The sequence below is a fragment of the Neofelis nebulosa genome, chromosome 9, assembly GCF_028018385.1.
Source record: "Neofelis nebulosa isolate mNeoNeb1 chromosome 9, mNeoNeb1.pri, whole genome shotgun sequence".
Lineage (NCBI taxonomy): Eukaryota > Metazoa > Chordata > Mammalia > Carnivora > Felidae > Neofelis > Neofelis nebulosa.
In genome coordinates this window covers 130,360,590-130,371,240 of record NC_080790.1, presented here as the reverse complement: position 1 = coordinate 130,371,240, position 10,651 = coordinate 130,360,590, and the positions used below count along the sequence as shown (strand labels likewise).

The 10,651-nt window shown below is 50.0% G+C and overlaps 1 long non-coding RNA gene across 1 annotated transcript in view; it reads left to right on the top strand.

Moving 5' to 3' along the window:
• Positions 1 to 1,100: 1,100 nt before the first annotated feature.
• The window catches only part of LOC131485929 (uncharacterized), a 29,598-nt gene continuing 20,047 nt past the window's right edge, over positions 1,101 to 10,651 (top strand). The window contains exons 1-2 of the long non-coding RNA XR_009249086.1: positions 1,101 to 1,497; positions 3,071 to 3,244. This is a non-coding gene — a long non-coding RNA (uncharacterized LOC131485929). The remainder of the gene's footprint in view (positions 1,498 to 3,070; positions 3,245 to 10,651) is intronic.

Genomic DNA, 10,651 nt, shown 5'->3' with positions numbered 1-10,651 from the left:
GCTCGAACTGAGCGATGGAAGGGAAGGAGGGTGCGAAAGAACTCTGAATTGAATCTGAGATTGAAATTATTCCAAGTGCTCCTTGTTGAAACAGAATGCATACGCAGAGGAAGAAATACGTTGTAAGTACACAGCTGAAAGAATTTCCCCGAACTGAATATGCTCCTATACCCAGCGTCCAGACTAAGATACAGAACTCTACCAGACCCCCTAGAAAGCCACCTTGCACCCCTTCCCATCCCTTCCCCTGCTCAAGGACGACTGTGATCCTGACATCTAACACCGTGGAGTCATTTTGTCTGGTTTCGAACTTTACGTAAATGGAATCATGCAGCGTGCACACTTTCATTTCTGCCTTCTTTCGCACAACATCACGGCCATGAGATTCATCTGTGTTGGGGGTAGTTGTGGCTCAGTGGTGGAGACTACTAGGTTAATTTGAGGCATTTTGATTTTTTTTAAGTTCGTTCCTTTTGAGAGAGGGGGGGAACGACCACAAGCAGGGAGGGGCAGAGAGAGAGAGAGAGAGAGAGAGAGAGAGAGAGAGAGAGACTCCCAAGCAGGCTCCATGCCATCAGCACAGAGCCCAATGCAGGGCTTGAACTCACGAACCGTGAGATCTTGACCTGAGTCGAAATCAAGAGTCAGACGCGGAACCAACGGAGACACCCAGGTGCCCTGAGGCGTTTTGAGCTTTAAAAGCTGAATTGAACCACCAGAGCCTGACGAGTCATGGAATTGCAGAAAGGTAGGTTAAGGAAACCCAACCCAAGAGAGAGCTGCACGATTTGGGGCAAATTACCTACCTTCTTGTGTCTCTGTTTCTATAAAATGGGAATAACGTGGGTCCCTACCTCCTAAGGTCATTTTGAGTGTTCTCCTCTCTGGGGATGTGTCACTTAGGGTGTTTGGGCTGCAGGTAACCGAAAACTCGACTCAAACTGGCTCACGCAGAAAGGAAGTGCCTGGTGCCTAGGGGGCGCTCTGTGAGAGCCTGCTGCTACCTCTACTCTGGTCTCTACTGCCAATGCTAGAATACTGGGTAATAGTTATCATAAAAAGAAAACGATTTCATAGTTGCACCTCAACGAGTCGGGACACATCACTAAACCGGTCTGACGTGTGTCATCTCAGTGAACGTGCACATCGACCCCGACAGGCTAATACAATAATGCTCATTTGACAGACAAGGCAGCTGAAGGTCTGAGGGCAAAGCAGCTCCTTCCACAGACGGGGTTGATGGTGGAGCCAGGGAGTCTCTCTGACCATGGAATCCTGCCCTTCTCTTTGCCCTTTGACCCAGTTCTCAGCCCCTGCTGGATCTAGCAGTTTTTCGGATGCTCTGGGGTGACTTCACCGGGCTGCCTTTGGCACGAACCCTGCTGTGTGGTGTTGTCTTTAGAACTTACCAGACTGTTTTCTGTGTTGATTTGCCCATCGACCTGATCACACGAGGCTCAGTCTTTCTGAGGTCTCAAGAAATGTGTGAATTACGAGGTGAGCCGGTCACACTCAGCAAACGGGTTCCAAGGTAGCTCTGCGGTGGTGTTATGGTGGCCGGGAATGGTGGGAGGGGGGCGGGTTGGGGCTGAAAATTAGTCAACTGAGGTAATAGAGTTCTCCCACTACAACTCACGAAATTGGCTCCGACCAACAGGAACAGAAGAGGAACTTGCTAGGAGGACGCAAGGCCCTTTGTAGAAATGGAAAGAGAGAAAGAACTCTCTGGAGGGAAGGCTCCCGAAGCAAGTTTGGAAAGGATTGGAAAGAGGATGCCCTGGGCGGGGAGAGGGGTTGGTTGCATAAACTGGCTAGTATTCTCTTCTCTGAGGATGTGTCACTTAGGATGTTTTGGCTGCAAGTAACAGAAAACTCAACTCAAACTGGCTCACGCAGAAAGGAAGTTGGTAGGTAGGGCAATTCTGGGGCTGGTTGACTCAGAGGTTTAAGCATGTACCTGAGAACCCAGGTTCTCTTTCTTTCTTCCCTTTACCATTCACATATTAACTTCCTGTGAAAGCTCGTTCCCTCGTGCCTGCAAAATGGCTGCCAGTAGTAATCAGGCTGTAACGTCATTAACATCCAATAAGGGAAGAAAAAGAGAGGCCCAGGAAATCTATCCAGGTGTCTCAGTGGCCCAGCTGGTTTGGGCCTGTTCACCCCTGAATCAGCCATCGGCAAGAGACACAGCGGGTGACTCTTGGCCCCCCCGGAGGACATTCGGCAATGTGGAGAGACATTTTTGGGTCGTGTCAGTGGCCTCTCACGGGTGGAAGTCAGGGACGCAGATGCATATCCCGCAAGACCCGGAACAGCCCCTCCCCTTCTTCACACACTGCAGAAAACGATCTGTCCCAAATGTCAACAGTACAGAGGTTGGGGAACCTCTAGATAGACTAATCGGGCCCTCTCTGCACCTGGGGTGGGGAGTCACCTACAGTGTCCATTGCAAAGTTTTTTCAGAATTTTTTTGTCACTCCATTTGAGATGAAAATTTCAGAGAGGTTTTTTTTTTTTGGTTTTTTTGGGGGGTTTTTTGGTGGTCCAGGTCACTTGCCCATTCAGAGGCTAATAGAGTGCAACCCCCCCCCCCCCACCCCCACGAGTTCCCCCACAGGAAGATTGGGATCCCGGGACAGGAAGTGGGAAGGGATATTAAACAAGCAAAACAAAGCGAAAAAGCCCACCTCAATGTCTCAAAGAATACTTGACTCTTGATGCTGCTGGAGGGGGCAAGTTTCATGTCTTGTCCGGAAACCCACAAAACTGCGATGCACTTCCTCAGTGGTATTCCCCTCAAAGGCGAAGAGGGAGACACCCCAGAATGATAGGGGGAAGGGGGATAGCATGTAACCTCCTGGGATGGTATGGGGGAGGGGTGGGTTGAGGAAGAGTAAAACAGACATTAACTTGCCTTCAAAGATGGCTGCCATCAATTCTCCCCTCGAGACGTGGGGTCTAGTTTTCCACCCCCTTGAATCTGGACTGGCCACAACCTTGTGTCTGTTTGGACTAATCAAACACAGTAGAGTTGATGCTGGGCCATTTCTGGGCTTCCTGTCTCATGTAGCCCTGAGCCACGGTGGATGAAGTCCAGGCTACTCCAGTGAGAGAGCACTGAGACGCCACCTTGGACGTCCCATCCAAGTCAAGGTGGCACGGGCCCTGGTTTCCATCAGTCTGCAACCGGATGAGAGACCCCAAGTGAGAACCGCTCAGCTGAGCCTCGTCAACGCACAGAACTGTGAGTGATCACTAATTGTTTTTAAGCCACTGAGTTTTGGGGTGGTCTGCCCTGCATCAGTTGACCGCCAAAACAATACATAATCGACATAAATATCAAATAAATACATATATAATTAAGATTGTTCTATTTTAATGTTCACAAATATTCGATCAGAAGACACCATGCGGTTGGCTTTGAGGATAGAGGGTGTGCCGTGAGCCAAGCTGGTCTGTAGAGGCTGGAAAAGGCAAGGGGACGGATTCACCCCGAGAGCCTCTAGAAGGAATGCAGATCTGCCAACACCTGGACTTGAGAGCTCCTTAAGACCCATTTTTTGGACTTCCGGCATCCAGAAGTGTAAGATCATAACTCTGTTGTTTTAAGCCACCAAATCTGTGCTAATCTGTGAGAGCAGCCACAGGAAACGACCGTATCGCGCCCTGAGCGTCTTACACACAGAATCTTTCGGAATTCTCCCAACAACCCTATGAGGCAGGTCTTACTACCATTTTAGAATTGAGGAAGCTGGTACTCAGCGGGATGAAGGGACTTCCTCAGGCCACACAGCTATTAAATGGCAGAGCCAGGGACATATGCTGACCTTGCCATTTATGGTTATGCTCACAAATACCAAGAGTATACGATTTATATTTCTTTTAGTTGTTCCAGTGCCAACACTGAGAAAGTCCCCATGAGCCATAATACGAAAACTGCAGTTTTGAAATTGCAAGGGTCATTGACTCATTCGTCTTTATTGTTATCGGCACCGAAGTATCTCATTTGAAAAGATGAACTCCGGGGCCCCTGGGTGGCTCAGTCGGTTGGGCGGCCGACTTCGGCTCAGGTCATGATCTCGCGGTTTGTGGATTCGTGCCCCACATCGGATTCTGTGTCTCCCTCTCTCTCTCTGTCCCTCCCCCGCTCGTGCTCTGCCTCTCTGTCTCAAAAATAAACAAACGCTAAAGAAAATTTTGGAAAGATGAACTTCGCTTGGGGTTTGGGTGGGCCACAGGTACACCTGAAGCTGGAGTTCCCCGGGCTGCCCCTTAACCGCCAGGCCACCGAGAGCAAGTCCCGTCACCTGTCTGACCCCGTTTTCTCATCCGTAAAATGGGAATTGTAAAAACACGCCTAAGTGCGCTAAGGGATGTCAAGTGTTCTGCACTTTGTGCATGTTGGTTTTGTGCCTTTTCCCCCCCTCGTCTTGTGTTTCCTGGCCAAGCACTGGCGCCCGTTGACCCCTCCACCGCGGGGGACTGCCTGCAGCTTGCTGCGTATGGTTTCCAACCTCCAGCATCGGCTTCCCTGCCTAGGGCCTGTGTGCTTGGCGTGCACACGGCAGGTCACAGGAGAAGCGCCTGAGAGGTGATGACGCTAGCCGCAGCCTTCCACCGGAGAGACGGGCGCTGTTCCTCAGTGTCCCGGCTTCCTTGCTGCTGCGCTAGACAATTCTGAAGGACGCTCCACATCGTCTCCCAAAGGTCCCCCCTGGGATTTGGGCCCCAGGTGCCCAGGAAGGGAACCAGCTCATTGGCATGCCCTTTCCTGGCGGTCCTCCCTTCCCCATCTCCCTTTCCCGCTCCCTGAGATTGTCTCCTGAAACTCCTGCCTCTTGGGACCAGCAGTTACCCTCTGTGCGCCCTGGGCCTTACCACTTGCCCAGCTCCACGTGCCACCTTCCAGTTGCTAGCATCTACATTCTTTTGCGTGAGTTTGCACACCCGCCCTCCCCCCATTGTTGGAGTCGAGCGGGCTAGAAGTGCTGGAGAATTCGGGCTCCCTCCCCCAGCCCCCAGCAGCCAGCCATCAACCAGCGCCTGGAAGGAGGTGCCCTATGGATATCCCGGTGTCCTGATCCCTCAGGCACGGTGACTCCTAGGCACACGTTCTACACTGGCAGGATTAGACTTCAGCTGCCCACAGGAGTAACTGTCTTGATAACTTGCTTGACTTCCTTTGCCCTCCCTTCCCCGGCTCACTTTCCTCTTCCCTGTTGGTGTATCTTTCGCCTTCCAAGTAAATTACTTGTCCTTGAATCTTTGTCGCGGAGGGTTCCTCTGGGGAAACCACAAGGAAGACGCAAGCTCGGCTTCTGGGGGTTTCCGGACTAAGATACCGATTGGATCCGATCGCAGTCTTGCTTTAAATCTCCCCAAAGAACAGGGCGGAACATGCCGTTTTTCAAGGACACCGCACTCCTGTAGGAACTGCGTTTGGAGCCGAAGCTAGTGGCTCTCATTCACTGGGTGGACAGCCCTCATTCTACCCATGGCATTGACAAGCCTCACACCCTCCCCTTGGGTACATGATCGCCTCCTGTATTTCCCTTGAACGCCTTTGTTGAGTTTGACGAAATTACGGAAACACAGGGGATACTCTGTTTGCAGCTTTGGAAATGCCCCTTGGGTCTCTAGCCAGTCTGGCTCAATACTCTCATTTGCCAAAAACAAATCTTGCAGAGCGGCTGATGGGAAATCCCACAGCAACTATTCCCGCCACCATGACACTTTAGGTTATTTTCTAGATTTTCCTTCTTTTCTACAGGTGAGTATAAACGATGCTGGCTACTTGGGACTCTCCTGCATCCACCGCGGTCCCTTCTGGGCCAAGCTCCCTGCCATCCCGGAGCCCAACTACCCAGGCCTCGAGGGCTCCCTGTCCAGGAGGCTCCTGCTACACCCCACGCCCACAGAGCACGTGACCTAGCACCAGCCAATCAGAGCAGTTGAAGTCCAATGGACATCACGATGGGTTCAGGGACGCCCGCAATACACTGTTGCAAGCTGATTTCTTCTCAGGGTTTGGTTGGTAGCTGGCGGGAGGGAGCTATCTCCTGGGAGCTTGGAGCGGTTGCGACCCTGGCAAGTGAGCTTGACTTACCGACCATCTCAGTTCCAAAGGAGTTTTTGATGTCCTTTTTTTTTTTTCTTCACCAAACACTGCCCCCTACTGTATTATTTTGCATTTCCCTGGAGAACAGATTCCTTAATGGTACTTTTGAGCAGAGTCGGTAACTTTCCAGTCACTTCTTGTTTTAAAAAGCTCAGCCGAAAATAGTTCCAAAAGCTGAGCAAATCCCTGATTTAAATCCTGTACTACTAAGGATATCAGTTCAGCTGCTGTAATAAAAGCCAAAATAACTGGCTTGAACAAAATAAAAGTTTAATCTTCTCTCACGAAACAGTCCAGGGATTAGTGTCCGGTAGGCCTCAGTGGTTCTACCTGGTGAGGGTTTCAGATTCTTACTATCTTGTTCAGCACCCTCGACACGCGACTTCCACTCTGTGGTCTAAAAGGGCTGCTTGAGCTCCCGCCATCATATCCGTATCCCTTCCTACGAGTGAGAAAAGGAGAGGGAGAGGCCATTTCTGTTCCCTACAATTGCACAACCCAGAAGCTTGCGGTCACACAGTAGGGGATGCAAAGCCCTGGTCTCCAGCCTCCTCCTCTGTGCACTCCATTCAGTGGCCTGTGTGGACAACATCAACGGGCTCTCATGCCTGCTGGCTTCTGATTGGGTTTGACCAATGAGAGACATTGGCAAGAGATAGGAAGAAGGAAGCAGAGAAGGTCTGGGTATTTATTGCCCAGCTGTCCTGTTGGGTCACCAGGGGCTCCTGTGTCCCTCAACTGAAGGTCACAAGTCCTTCAGACTCCCTCTCCATAGGGCTCCTTCTCTCCAGATCTGGCCCTTCAGGCCTAAGTGATAACAACTCCACCGTTTCTATCTAGGGGTTGGAGCCCCCCGTCCCCCCCAGTTGCTACCTGGTGGTAACATGCCCTCTGTTATTAGCCTTGGGGTGTCGCTGTGTCCCTGCAGGTTCCTACACCCCGTCCACACCTTCATTTACAGTTTATTCTTACAATTCTCCTCCTGCCGGGACCCTGGCTGATGTGAGTTCTCTTAACAATCCCAAGCAGTAGATGCCTTTATCATCATCCCGATGTTCCAGATGAGACACTGAGGGACAGAGAGTTGAAGCGAGCTAAGTCACAGAGCCGGTCAATGGTGGCACCAGCGTTTGAACCAAGGCAGCGTGGCTCTGGCAACCACATTCTTTTTCCTTTTGCTTTTTCAAATTTACTTATGTATTGAGAGAGAGAGAGAGAGAGAGAGAGAGAGAGAGAGAGAGAATGCGTGGGGGAGGGGCAGAGAGAGCGGGAGACACAGAATCCGAAGCAGGTTCCACGCTATCAGCACAGAGCCCGGCACGGGGCTCGAACCCGCCAGCCGTGGGATCATGACCTGAGCCGAAGTCAGACACTCAACCGACAGCCACCCAGGCGCCCCTCCCCTTTTTTTATTGTAAACATTCGGCCCTCTTGTCTATCTTTCCTCACCTCGCTAGCGTAGAGAATCAGGCACAGGGATACATCATGTAGATTCCGCCCTTGGCTGACAGTAATGGAGACGTGACTCCAGTGACTTAAACAAGTTAGAGATGCATTTCTCTCACATAAAACCAGGCTGGAGGCGAGCATTCTGGCAGTTGTGGTAGCCCCGTGATGTCGTCGGGGCTATCATTCTTCTGTCCTTAGCATGGAACGCCCCTCCTTGAGGTCACAAAACGGCTACTTGAGTTCCAGCCTCGTTTGCGTCGTAGGGAAAATGGAGGAGAATGGCAAGACGCCAAAGGCCTTTCTTGGAAGCCCCAACATCAGCTTAATTTACAACACACTGGCCACTCCACTGCAGCACTAGGGACGTGTCGTGTCGGACCGAATAATTCTCCATTATGGGAGGCTGTCCTGTGCCTTGTAGGATGTTCAGCAGCATCCCTGCCTCTACCCACTAGATGTCAGTAGTCTCCCCCTCCCCAGTTGTGACAACTAAAAATCATCCCTGATTGAGAAACATTAGGGCATGGTTGATGGGGGGTGGGAGGGAGGGGAGGGTGGGCGATGGGCATCGAGGAGGGCACCTGTTGGGATGAGCCCTGGGTGTTGTATGGAAACCAATTTGACAATAAATTTCACATTAAACAAAATAAACCTAGCTAACTCTAAAAAAAGGAGAGAGAGAGAAAAATCAGGGCATTCATGGAGTCCAGAGAAGCTGGGCAATGTGATTTTTGAATATACCGTCCATCACCCATCATAGCGTAGGAGTTTCTGTTAGTAAGAAGGAAGCGGAGACTGGACGTTTGGGTGGCAAGTAACAGTCTTTGTCCCAAGAGAATGTGTTCGCTTTCCTCTTATTTCTACTAAAAGAGAAACAGTGACAGGAGAATGATGACAGGCAGTGTTAATGTCAGGGGTAATAGAGGATGGTGAGGACTGTGGCAAACTGAGAACAAAAGCTCCCAACTAAAAGGGGTGCTTTCCAGCTTTGTTACTGAAAGGGAGTATGGGATCAGAGTCACTAGAGCTTCTGGTTTTTTCCAGAAAAGCTGGAAATCCAGGTCCCCCCCCCCCCCCCCCCCCGCCGTATGCACCGGCAACTAGTTCAATTTTCACAAAGGTTTTGACAAGTGACATTTGCAGGATGATAGTTTGCAGTGACTCAGGTCATGGTCTCATGGCTCATGAGATGGAACCCCGTGTGGGGCTTTGTGCTGATAGTGTGGAACCTGCTTAGGATTCTCTCTCTCTCTCAAAACAAATAAATAAACTTAAAACACAGTGTATTATGAAAAATCTCGAACATACACAAAAATAGAATCATGTAATTAACATCTCAGTGTCCATCTTCAATAATTACCCACATTTCGCCCATCTCATTTTTATTCCTTCTCCTCAGTTTGCGCGAGTATTGTAAAGCAAATTTAAAGCAGGGACCTTGTCATTTCACCAGTAAATATTTGATAATCACATTTTTAATGAAATCGCCTTGCTATTCTCACATCTGCCGAAATTAACAGGGAGATCTTAGTTTCGACCAGATGATTCTTTTTTATTTTTTTAATTTTTTTTTTTCAACATTTATTTATTTTTGGGACAGAGAGAGACAGGGCATGAACAGGGGAGGGACAGAGAGAGAGGGAGACACAGAATCGGAAACAGGCTCCAGGCTCCGAGCCATCAGCCCAGAGCCTGACGCGGGGCTCGAACCCACGGACCGTGAGATCGTGACCTGGCTGAAGTCGGACGCTTAACCGACTGCGCCACCCAGGCGCCCCTCGACCAGATGATTCTTAAGGGCCTTCTGGCTTTGCCATTCTGAGCTTTACTAACTGATTCTCTTCCTTGTCTCTGGATCGTCCTCCCTCTCCTCCTCCTTTTACACAAACAGACACACAAACACCAAAATACACACGAACCAACTCACATAACATCGCACAGGCATCCCGGCACACAGACACACATAGAAACACACACACGCACACACTCCTCAACTGCCTCTTGTGGGGAATAAAGCACACGTCTCGAATTTAGACCTGCCAGGATTTTAAACTGGGCTGGAATCAGTGCCTGCCCGATTCCCACCCACATCCTGCCATGTCCCTTGTGCTAATTTTTGACCCTGAACTTGTTCACTCACCCAGGCCTTTATTTTCGTTTGTGCAAAACAGGGAGAGCAATTCTAACTTGCCTCCGACAAGGATGCAGGGAGGGACGTAATTAAAGGATTCCGCACTCCAAGTTTTAAAGTACTTAATCTATCACAGTGACAATAGCAGCCACGATGAGGCGATTCGAAGCCGCACCGGAAGGTGCAGCGTAAACAAAGAGGCCCAGAAAGGGCTCTGGTGGTCCTCATCTTCTGATTCCAGACCATCCAAGACCAACAGCCCTCCTGTCCCTGAAGCCTCACGCTTGCTGTCTATTAATACATGAAAATGCGTTGGCAGCCTGGCAGGGGAAGAGGTTCAAAATCCAAATTCTGAACTCAAGCCATTAAGGGAGACAGATATTTTGTAGCTCAGTTCCTAAATTAGAAGATGATTTCTGGGTGTTTAAATATCTCCCTTTATCTCTGTACTGTTTATGCTGCTGCTGACACAGCGCTAGGCCCCGGGTGGGGCTTGGGGTCAAGGGGAGGCCGGGTGATACATTCTTTGGGTGCGTCCTTGGAGATGTCCAAAGAGGCCCCGGGCTCCTGCCACGCTCTGCCGAGGACACTCCCAAAATATCCAGGGACAGACGCTATTTTTGAGGTTCAGCTTAAAGGCCGCCCGTGGCCCCCATGTAATCTGGTTTCACTTTGAGCTTGCTTTTAAGCAGCTCCTGACTTTGCCTTTTGTTCCTCTAGGCAACTTGGTTTCTCTTGGGCTTGCTTGAGTAAAATGTGAATGAGGTTCAGTCCTTCTGGCCTTTTCTGGAGGACCAAACCTTATTTTGATGTTAAAAAAATTTTTTTTGTTAATCCTTTATTGTTTCTCTCCTATGACTGAGTAGAGAGGACGGTGGTTAAGTGCTTAAGATAAAAACTTCAGATACCGGCTTTCAAAAATCTAACTTTTCCCGAGAGGGTATGAATTTATC